The sequence below is a fragment of the Manis pentadactyla genome, chromosome 9, assembly GCF_030020395.1.
Source record: "Manis pentadactyla isolate mManPen7 chromosome 9, mManPen7.hap1, whole genome shotgun sequence".
NCBI lineage: Eukaryota > Metazoa > Chordata > Mammalia > Pholidota > Manidae > Manis > Manis pentadactyla.
In genome coordinates this window covers 18,248,979-18,260,665 of record NC_080027.1, presented here as the reverse complement: position 1 = coordinate 18,260,665, position 11,687 = coordinate 18,248,979, and the positions used below count along the sequence as shown (strand labels likewise).

The window sequence follows — 11,687 nt, the reverse complement described above, 5'->3', positions numbered from 1 at the left end:
ACATTAGACAGTGCCACACCCGCAAAGAAGAACACCTGTGCAGAGCCTCCACCAAAGGAGGTGACTTTGTTCCCTGACTGCATCCACCGTTTCAGGAGCTACAGCTGATGAATAGCCCAGGTCTACAAGGGAGAGGTTACTGAAGAAGCACCTGGGAGTGTGGAGGTGGGCATCTGACAGGATGACCACCACCAGCCCCCCCATTCCCATCCAGTGTGATGAGGTCGATGAACAGAACACCAGGAGGAAGGGAACTCGAAGATCAGGGTCCTCTATTAATCCCAAAGGAGGAACTCCGGCACTTCTGTGCTATTCTCCATGGAAGTCAACTTGAATTTGGCCTGGTGATTAAAGAAGAGTCTATGAAATTCAAATCAAAGTATGAGAGAGATGATGAGATGATATAAAAAGAGAGAACAAATACATATTGAGAATGTATTATGTGTAAGGCACATGCTAGCTCCTTCCATTAAATTAAACATCTAACCCTGTGAGACAGGTGTTGTTATACCCATTTTACAAATGAGCAAGTTAAGGCTCAGGGAGCTTAATATTGACCAAAACAACTTAATTAGTAAGAGTCAGAATCAATGTTCACACCTTTATATTTCTAAATCCAAAGTCCATATACTCAGAGCCTGAATTATTTTACCTGATTACATCATGTAAAACAAATTATGATGCATCTGGTGGCCACTTTTAAGATTTTACTTACACAGTTTTTAAAAATCAATAAAGGAACAGAATGAAGAAATAAAGTATAAATCCCTCATTCTTTGTCTTCTTATTTCATTCTCCAGAATATTTGGAGAAATATGGAGATTTCTGATCATTGTCTTTGCCCATATAATTAAATAGCAGAAATCACAGAAGTCTTAATAATAGTTACTATATGGTAGGCTGATCTCATGACTTTCCTTATTTTACACAAGGAGGAACTGTATATATAATGGTACTCCATTCCCCCATTTCCAGTTTCACCTTTACAAAAATGACTGATTTAAAACATGCACATAGAACATTTTGCTTTTTTATTTAGAGTATTTCCAGTTGGCAGTGTACTTGGTCTCCTTTTTCTGGCTACCATCTGCTCCCCAAAATCTAACAACTTTTATATGGGGAAGGCAGAGCTATTTTATTTATTATATGTACTTATATAATAATCATTATTATTATTGCCCAAAGTCACATAACTAGTTAAATGTTGGAAGTGGACTGAAAACCTTGGTCTATCTGATGTTAAATCAGAGCTCTTAATCACAACTCTTAATGTATTTATGAGTTTATTCTTCAGCAGTAATTCAATTGAAATATATATTTATATAAAGATATTTATATCTCCACCTCCTACCAGAAGTCTTTATTATTGATCCCTGTTACAATCAAGTCCTCCCTCTCTGTTTTCTTTTGTGATTGGTCATCACACAATTAGTTGGGCAGCCACCCACCTTCCTAACTAGCTCTATGCTCCTGGGGACACTGTCTTCATCCCCTCTGGCCCACCCAACCTACCTTGACACTTGCACATGTAAATAAATATTTGGTGAATTGAATAGAACATCAACAACAAAGTGTTCAAACCTTTTTTCAGGCTACCTAACTCCACAACAAACAGCTTACTGTTCTAGCAGGATTGTGGGTAAAATAGCAATATTTCCAGAATGTCTCACCTGGCCTTAGTGCATCTCCATATCAATAGGTGATTACAAAGGTGATGGAGAGCTGAGCATACACCTGGAGTGGAGAGGTTTGGTGGGGTCCTTTTGTAACCGGGTCACAAGAAACAAGGGCAAGCAGAAATAGACAACTGCTTGTAAGCAATAAATAGGTTTCTCCCACTTTTATTTCTCCCTTTGACTGATTTTGGTTTCAAAGGCTATTTGCCCTGGGCTGGAAACATATTTTCCCCCTGGAGTTAAACAATGACACACACAAGGGCTGTGGCTGGTGTCACAGGAATGAGCTCAGCCTGCTTGTGAAATCCTATTAGGCAAAAACCGTGATGTTCCCTGGTTTCCAGTATTTCACATTCATAAACAAAGTTCCAGGGAATAACCTTGCAGATGTCTTCTTGTGCTTCTTTCTTTTTCCTTAGGAAAAATTCCTAGAATTTTGTATTTCCACCTGTTTTTTGCTTATTGATAGATTTCCATCCAGTAATGTACCAATTAGCTTTCCAACCTGCAGCCCTTGCCGTATTTATCCAGCCCTTTTTATTTCCTTTGGACTTATGGCCCTCTAATTTAGCAGACACACATCCCATAATCTGTGACAGGCAGTTTCTTAATCTTCTATATTAGGAAACGGAGGTATGTGGTGCCCTTCAAGGTCACGCAGCTACTGAATCGCAATATCTATCTAGTGTTCCAGAACAGGATTTCTCAACCTCAGCACTACTGACATAACGGGCTGGAAGTCTGGACAGTTCTCTGGTTGGAGGTGGGGGTGCAGGACAAAGGGGGACAGTTCTGTGCCCTGTAGGCTGTTTAGCATTATCCTTTTCCTCTTCCCTAGATGCCAATAACGCACCCTCTTCCCCAGCTGTGACAACCGGCAATCACTGCCAAATGTCTCCTGTGTGGGGGCAACATTGTTCCCAGTCAAGAACCACTGTTCTGGAGTTTATAAAACACTATTTGTGTATACTTTTCATTGAACCACAACAGTTCTGTCAGTTACATATATTTTATATTGTATAGCACGCAAATATATTATATCACTATGTTCACATGTAGATATACGCTTGAAGAAACAGAGACTTGGTGAGATAAAGTGGCTAGGTCAAGTCTAGAGCTCCAACCAAACATTGCCACTTACTGGTGAGGGCCATTTAGAATGGGAAAACTGCTCGCCAAGTACTGTGGTCCTTCCACGAATGAGATACTCACCCCCCTATCTCAACCAGCCTCTCCCCCAACACCAGGTAGGCTAAACAACCTGGAAAAAAATCCAAGAATGAAAGGTGGCTGACCTAGTGTGGATCCTGAATTCTATTCCAAAACACCTTCTCACACTTTTGGTTGATCAATTTCCTTTGTAAATACTGATCACCCTATTATAGTCACTTAATGTATAGGTCTGATTTCTAACAATTATCATACACTCCCTATATTCAACTGCCCCAGACTACCATCTTCATACATTAGCAATTAATAGTCAAGGCATTTTCTATGTTCTCTTGATGGACAACCCTGTCATTGCAGTCACTGTTAGTAAAGTGTCTGGATCCAGAACAGAAAAGAGAAAGATGGAATCAGTGTGGAGAGAGAAAAGGCTTCCTTTGCCTAGTGCCATCCCTGAAGGGTCGCGAAGCCGGAGTCCAAATTCCACTGTTGCTGTTATGTTTCCTTCCACCAAAAACCTGCATAGACCAAGCTTTTCTGCATAGGTCTAAAATAAACATCAGAAAGGAGCTCAAAAGAGTAAAGACTTTTTTTTTTTAAGATTTGATGATAGTATGTGACACACTGCTTTATTCAATAAATAATAAATGATTAAATGTGTTGAAAGCCAAAAAACATTAAAACTTGGGGGACTATAGAATTATAATCCCTAAAACTTACTGGACTTGGTCTAAACCACCAAGATAGATAGTCTGGAAGTAAATTGTTTCTAAAGGGGTTTGAAGAATCACCCCCAGCCATCATATCCCATCTGGGGGAGTTCCAAAGGAGACTCTCAATGGAAAACTATTAGACTAAATTCCATGAAGACAGAAACAAGGTTTGACACTATTTTGTGCATCATTTTTCACAGCCTAGACTAGTGCCAGGTACATAGCAGACTCCTAAATATTTGTTAAGTGAATGAATGAAGGGGAAGCTCAACAATTGAGTTAGAATAATAGTTTCAGTGCTTACTGACTGTGGGACTGTAGGCAAGTCAATTTCCCTCTATCAGTGGAGGATTAAGTGAGATAAAATGTGGGAAATTCCAGCCACTGTGTGGTCTATGGTGGGTGCTCAATACAAGCTATTTATTTATCTGTTTATAAATTCATTAAAAATTTATTCATCTTTTTATAAAATTGTTTGTTAGTCACATGAACTTGGTTCCTGGATTTTATAAATGCCATTTGGTAGCAAAAATCTATCCTGGAATATGTCAGTTTCTGTGTAAGAAGAGATAACTCAAAATTACCCATGGGAGGCTGGCTCAGTCTTAATTTTTTATGAGATGTGACAGAGGAGAGTGAAAAACATGGAATTAAGAGTCATTTTTTTATACCTACTTCTGAGCCCCTTTCTGTTAGACAAACCCATTATTCCTACCCACAGTGTGAAGAAAGCTGCTTTTCAAAAGGTCAGGGAAAAAAACATACCTGGCTCCTTGGGGGTTATGAGATCTCCATTCGGAATTGCCTTCAACTACCTAGCAGACTTTTTGAAGTCTGAAAATGAGAAGAAAAGCTGTTTTGTCTCTGAGGACCTCAGATTTCAAATAGTAAAAGATTCCTGGAGGCTACATAGTAAAAGTGTAAAGACAGTTCACCTGCTGTTGCAGTTTGCTTCAGAGCCTTGAGGGAGTCATAGCACAGGGTGTCAGGGCTGGGATCCACCAGAAACTGGCATCCATGTAGATCTGGGATCCTTTGGAAGGAAGGTCCCTAAGGTCTCAGCCCCAATCCAGGGCTCAGTGACATGCAAACAAGCTATCAAAACACCATTTTCCAAGGGAATGCAACATTTTCATGACATGGGAAAGGCTTGCAGGCCCGGGAAGTTGTGTAGGGTGTGTGTGCGTGTGATGTTCTTCAAGCACAGGCTAAAATTATCCATGATCAAGGTCTATGGAAAAGCCTTCCCAGGAGCGGGAGAGTCCAGCCATCACCCCTCAGCTCACAGAAGACCTCCTGTGAGTTTTGGGATTTGGCTCTTTCTCTAAGACTAAACAGGGAGAAAGTTTAAAATGCCAAATACACATGCTAAACATCAGAATCTCCATTTCACCTAAACCCAGTTCTGAGTACAGAACCCCAAGTTCCAAGGAGCTTTGTGGACCAAAACACTTCTAGGAAATTTTTTCCAAACAACTTGGTTTCAAATGAGCTTTAACCTTCCTGGAAGGAACTTTCCAGGAACTTCCAGGAAGCAAAGGATTCTATTTCAACTCCTACTGAATTATCACATATTGAATGCTTCCTATGTTTCATACCTTTGTTACATATTATGTGTGTACTATTTCATTTAATGTTCACACAAATCTACAGAAAAGGTGTTCTCTTTCCAATTTCACACATGTGAAAACTTCAGTATTACCTAGTGCCCAGATTTTGGTTTCTAGTCGTTTTTCAATAAAAGGAACCAGGACTCCTTGGAGAAATGACTGATTCTAGCACTAGAGCAAGAAATATACCAAACAAACCTGGGACATCTTGTAGTTCCAGAACGTGAGCAAATGCTCAAATCTGTCTGACTCAAAGTTGTAAGATAAGTTCTAACCGAAATAAGCAGGCGACGAGAGCCAACAAAGGGTCAGGCAGTTTATTTGAGCACAATCCCAGGCGATGTTCCCCAGTCTGGCTAGTTACAGGCCGGGGAAGTCATGCGACAGGTGGGGAATTTTTAAAGAAGGTAGCGGGGAGGCAGAGCTTAGATTTGCAGCAGCGTGAGGATTGGCTAGCCTAAGGCACATTGTTCAGGTTGGGAGGGGGCAACAGTGGGGACTTTGGCACATCATCAGTGTCCAACGTGCTCACCCCTCCCTCGGGTGCCTCCAACCTTACAAAAGTCTCTACACGTGCACACTGAGCTATGCTGCTGCTGTGGGAATCAATATAGAAGAGCAGGAATGCTCTGAGAACCTAAAGAAAGGCCGTTTCTCATAAAATTTCACAAATGGGTGTTCCAATAGAATTAGCCGCAAACACAAAGCTTGTTTATGTGTTTTTTACTGTTATGAAAACATTTTCATGGAAAAGTTTCCTGTTAGAACAAATTAAATATTTTTTTTATTAAAAAGGAAATAAGAAGTGGCCAAGTAGGTGGCAAGCCAGATCCTAGGCGTCCAAGGATGTTTGTGCACCATGCTTAGAATTTTGTAGCAGCTCTTCTCCTGACCTAACACATCCACCTCAGAAGACGAGAGTTCCTCCTTATTATTATATTTGATCAGATGCAACAAACAAGATAAAAAATAGAGAGAAAGAGGGAGAGAGATGAAAAAAGAAGAGAAGAAGAAACGGAAGACGAGGAAGGGAGAAGAGAAAAATCTTCCGTGTAACTTGAGCACCCTAACAGGGACAGTCCAGAGGTCCAGACGTCTGGATCTATAAAATGATTCAGTGCCTCTGCCAGTGTTTAATAGCGTAAAAAATGAAACAGCTTGAAATGAAGACTATTAACAGGGCGAAGTGGAGTGGTCCTTGGGTTTTGGCAAGTGAGAGACCTAGACTCTGCTGCCTACTGGGGGGTAACTTGGATGAATCGTTCATCTTTTGGAGCGCCCGAATTCCTCGCGGCACTGAATATAGCTTCTTTCTTTCCCCTCCCCAAAGCTCCTAATTCCCGGGGTTAGACGTCCTCTTTGACTTCTCTGGCGCCTTCCCTGTTGGTCTCCTCACCCGATCAAAGGGGCTTCAGAAAGATAAAAGGGTAAGAAAAGGGCCAATTGCGACTTGGGTTAGTTCAAGGCCAGCCATCGGGTTCTGTCCATCCATCTTTGAGTCAATGCTGCCACCTTGTGGCCATTTCAAGCTTCCAGGTGATGAGCCGTTCCAGGTGGTTCCGGCCGGAGGGAAAGGAGAGCCTGTCTTCCTCTGCAGCGCATGTGCAGTAAGTTCATAGAGGAAAAACGCTTTGGACTCACAGAAGGATCAGGAACCTACTAGTCTGTCTAAAACGTTGATTTCATGAACACATCGGATGTCAGCGCCTTTTATGACCTAATTGATCACCTAGATGTTAAGGTTCACAAGACGCGGAGCCGAGGGGCCAAGTCCCCAGCGTCACTGGCATGGGTTCAAACCCCACCTCCCCACTAGTGCCTGGAAGGCTCACACAAGTCCCTGAGCCTCTCTGCTCCTCTCTTTCCCATTACAGGGTGATAATCAATTAAGTTAATGGATGTAATGTACTTAGGATGCTAAGCACTGTATAAATATGTGTGATTTTGTAAATATCCAGTTTTATGAAGGAATAAACAGATATGCAGAGGTGAAGTGGTCTGTCTAAATCCTTGGTGATTAGCAGCATAATTGAAACCCATGGCTCTATTAAGACTCCTGGCTTACTTCTATCCATCCATGCCCCCAGATTTTCCCCAGCTTCCGTGACTCCTTAGCCCCACTCAGGTATCTGTACTCTCTGCAGATGACATCTTCATCTCCTCTACGACTGGGCTTATCTAATGCTAGCCTCACCCAGCCTCTCCATTTAAATCCGTCTTGTCTTCTGCCCGCCTATCTCAGAAACTCCCTCTTCTTTTACCACCGTTCCATCTGTACTTACTTTTGTGGGTTCTTACTATAGTACTTACTCCCCATTCTTTACACCCTCCCTTACTTGCTCATCCCCATTTGTCCCATCCCTTCCCCCAAAACTCTCCTCCCACACTAACATTCCCTTTTGCTATAACACCATCCTTCTTTCTACCATCAAAATATCAAGGGTGGTCTCCACATCACCTCCTTTCCTGTCCTCAATCCACTGCACTTGGGCCACCCCTCTTTCCACCCCCATTCTATGGAACAATATTCTTAAAGGTCACTCCAGGGCCAGCTTGGCAGATGGGCATCTCACACAGTGCCCCACATTCAGAAGGGCACAGACTTGGGGTTTAATGCTCTGCAGTGGCCACCTGCAAATTATTAATAATTTTATCTTGGATCTGTGTTTTGTAAGTACAATCCCACGGGACAATGGAGCATGCACAGGGAAGCCTGGGAGCTTAGTTAATGCATGCTCACGCCCCCCAGTATCCCCCACTCTCTCTTCAGTTTACTCTCTTCAAAACCCTATGACTTGCTTGTTGCCTCTCAGACAACATGCAGCATCCCCAGCCTGACATTTAATGTAAACAAGCCCCAACCAATCTTCCCAGTTTTATGTCTCTTTATAAGCACCAAGAATTCTACCTTCTATCCTCACATAGTGTCTGGCACATAGTAGACCCCCAGTAAAGAAGCCCCTTTCTCCACCTATCACACCATGCACATTTTTCCCCTTTGCCTTACTTCATGCTTTCTCCACAGATTGGAATACCCCAGTTATATCTAGTTCTCTTGTAGATTCAAACTAAAGCCCTCTCCACCATGCAGGTTTCTCCAAGGTTATAAAAATCATATGTGTGTCCTTCTATTATAATGCTTTTCCAAAGTGCCTTGTAATATTTAGTTCTATATGTTTTCTGTCTCCTTTTGTTTCCTTTCCCAGAACCTAATACCTTTGCTTCTCCCAGCCCATATTCCAGAGTCTTTCACTACCCTGGCAGGGAAGAAATCATCCTATATGGACAAGACCATATTAGGACTAAAGATGTGACCCTTCTCAGACTCTAAGCTCCTTGAGGACAGAGACTGTCTTACTCATCTTAGGCTTTCTCCTGAAACTTAGAACAGAACCTGTCATTGGCATAGCTACTGAATTATGTAAATACTATCCAGTTCTCTATTTAGTAAACTGGACTAAGCACAGAGATGTCACTTGAGCAGCTTATGTAAGAGGAATTTGTTTGTCCTTAACTCACCAAACTAGCATTCAGATCTCCAGACATGGTAGTTTAAAAAAAGCACAATATGCTTCTCATTAGGGACAAAAATGGAAAATTATCTATTTGTAAGTTTGCAAACCCTGAGGGCTTATTTGTTAGTGAAAAATGAAAAGGAACAGTTGAATTTGGTGCCTTGAAATGTATCTCCCTCCTGCCTTTGAAAAGGTAGCCAGCATCTATCAGCTGTAGCTCAGCACGTTTGCATGTATAAACACAGAGAAGATGGACCTCCCTTATTCCCAAGGATAACACTGTCATCTGGGCTCTTACCTCCATCCCATCCTTCTCCTTCAGAAGCTAGTTTAATCAAATTATCATCTCAAATCTTCTAATTCATCTTAGCCTTCATCTTAAGATTCCAGTCACTGCATCTCTGTGACCTTCATCCTCTCAGCACACAAACATCCAAAAAATACTTCTCACCTCTACAGCTACCCTCCTAAGGCAACTTTCAGTACTACGAAACGTCTCAAGAGATGCTCATGTTCACCGAGTCAATGAACAAGTGATCAAACATCAAATGATGCTGCCTGTGGAACAGAACAAGTTAGCAATGGAACTGAGATGGAAACCCACACCTGAAGGCAGACCCACATCATGAAGTCTTCTCCACCTTTCAACTACAGCTCAAGTATATCAGTTCCAAATGAACCATACTAAGCAGGAACCATGACTTAATGTATGGACTCAAAGCAAATGGGTTGACTCCCCGGTAAGCAGAAATCATGAAATCTGCCTTGGTCAAAAGCACGGAGGCCACCAGGAATACCATCTACAAATACGTGGTGATCGAGATGCAGCTGGAGACCGTTCTTCAGCAAATCATTCTCAGACTGCTAATGTGAAAAAGAAAATGATTATTTTGGAGAAGAATAAATGTTCATCCCTCAGAGCAGAAGGTGTGAAAATAAAACTTGAACTGCATCAGTTAGAATAACAGGTAATGGATGAAGCGATCGAGTCCAAACAGATACCAAGTTAGACTTCTATCTAGAAAAGAACAGAGTAAGAGAATTATATTCATTGAATGAAAGAAAGCTGCTGGAACTGAGGACAGAAATGGTGGTGCTGCATGACCTGCAGAATGGAGCCCTCATCCCAACAGATGGGAAGCTAGACACAGAAGTTGCTGGTTTCAAAACCATGCATGAGTCACACAAGCTTAATAACACTAAATATTGAGCAGGGTCTGTATTTACGTGCCTAACAGTGGCTCTGGGCTTTTATCACCTGTGGAGGTAATAAAGTATCTAAAAAAAAAAAAACATCAAAATGTGCCCTTTGGTGAGTTTGGGATTAGCTAACAGAGTGGCACCACCTAGCTGGTAAAGAAAAAAAAAAGCACGTAGAATTTTATCTTTGCTACTGTGTTCATTTAAGTAATGTTTTGGACTGAAATTATGTTCCCGCAAAATTCGTATTTCGCAGTTCTAATGCCCAGTGTGTCTGTTTGGAGACAGGGCCTTTGAAGAGATAATTAAGACTCAATTAGGACATAGGGTGGGGCTCTCATCCAATAGGACTGGTGTCTTTATAAGAAGAGGAAGACATACTAGGGAGGCATGCAGAGAAAAGGCTGTACGAGGACCCTGAGAAGCAGCCAAAGAGAGAGAGGCTTTCAGAGAAACCAAACACGCCAGCACCTTGACCTTGGACTTCCAGCCTCCAGAACCATGAGAAAATAAGTCTCTGTTGTTTAAGCCCCCAGCCTAGGATTTTGTTACAGCATCCCTAGCAAACTAATACAAGCAAGAATGAGGCTAAGGGTTTTCCTTGGAATTTCCCTGGAATTATGGTTTGGCCATTGACAGGTAGTGAAAATCATGACATTGGAAGGTTCCTGAACTTTTCTTCTGTGGCTCTGCTTCCTTAACTTTGGTTAGCTATTTTCTGTCTATAGGAAACAACTAACTGGATGGATTTCCTGCACCACAGAAATCACTCACTCTTGAGCATTATTTTGTCAATATGTGGCTGCAAAGGAAGATTATGAGCTCAAACTCAAGCTCTTCTTTTAATCCCCAGCATTTTCAATTCCATCAGCTTTCATCCTGTGCCTTAAAAAAGATGTCTAAAATCATACAAAAACAACTAAAAGCCTGCTATGTTTCAGTCTCCATGGAAATGTACATATAGAAGCTATGCTGACTTCTTCACATGCCTCCTGGACTACTTTATTAATGCCTCTTACGTATGGCTCTTGCAAAGCCCTTTCTCACTTAGTATCTTGGTGAATCCTCACAGCAAAACCATGTGGGAGGTATTATTACCCCCACTTAGCATAGTATGAAACTGTAGTTTGCAGAAATTAAGTGGCTTAACCAAGGTTTACACACTTCGTAAATGGCAGAATCAATATTTGAATTTTGATTTGCCTGGTGCCAAGGGTACTGTTCTTGGAAGAAAAACACATAGGCCACAGCAGTGGCTCAATTTCGTACCCTAGCACCCTCCCCTGGTCCCTTGGAAATTCACCACCCGGGCTTATTTCTGAGATGTGCCTTACACTGTTGATGTAGAGCCTAAGAGAAAGTGTCCCAGGCAAGGACTAAGCAAGCTTTGGTCTGGTTCTAGTGCTATCACTGAACTTCAGTGATCATGGCCTATTCACGTAACGGATCACTTTTTCCATAGGTCAAATGGAAATGGTAATCCTTGGCTAAAGTACAGCATAGGGAAAAGACCCAAGAGTATGAAAACATCGTAGTGTGGTGACACATGGCAGTACGCTCACCGGGGTGAGCATTTCACAATGTATATAATTGTCCAGTCACTCTGCTGTACACCTGAAGGCAATATAATATTGTATGCCAACTACACTTCCATAAAAAGAAAGGTTAAAAAACATCCTTGCCCATTGTCTTCCTTCCTCAATCTCCACCATCATTACTGCCCTTGAGGAAACGCAGTAAGCTTACGAGAGCTGGGAATATTGTAAAGCTTTGTGAACAAATTTCTTACCTTGCACTCAAAAGTAT

The 11,687-nt window shown here is 41.8% G+C and overlaps 1 pseudogene; it reads left to right on the top strand.

Annotated features, from left to right (window-relative positions):
* Window positions 1-9,386: 9,386 nt before the first annotated feature.
* Window positions 9,387-10,209, top strand: LOC118909730 (mitochondrial calcium uniporter regulator 1-like; annotated as a pseudogene).
* Window positions 10,210-11,687: the final 1,478 nt, after the last annotated feature.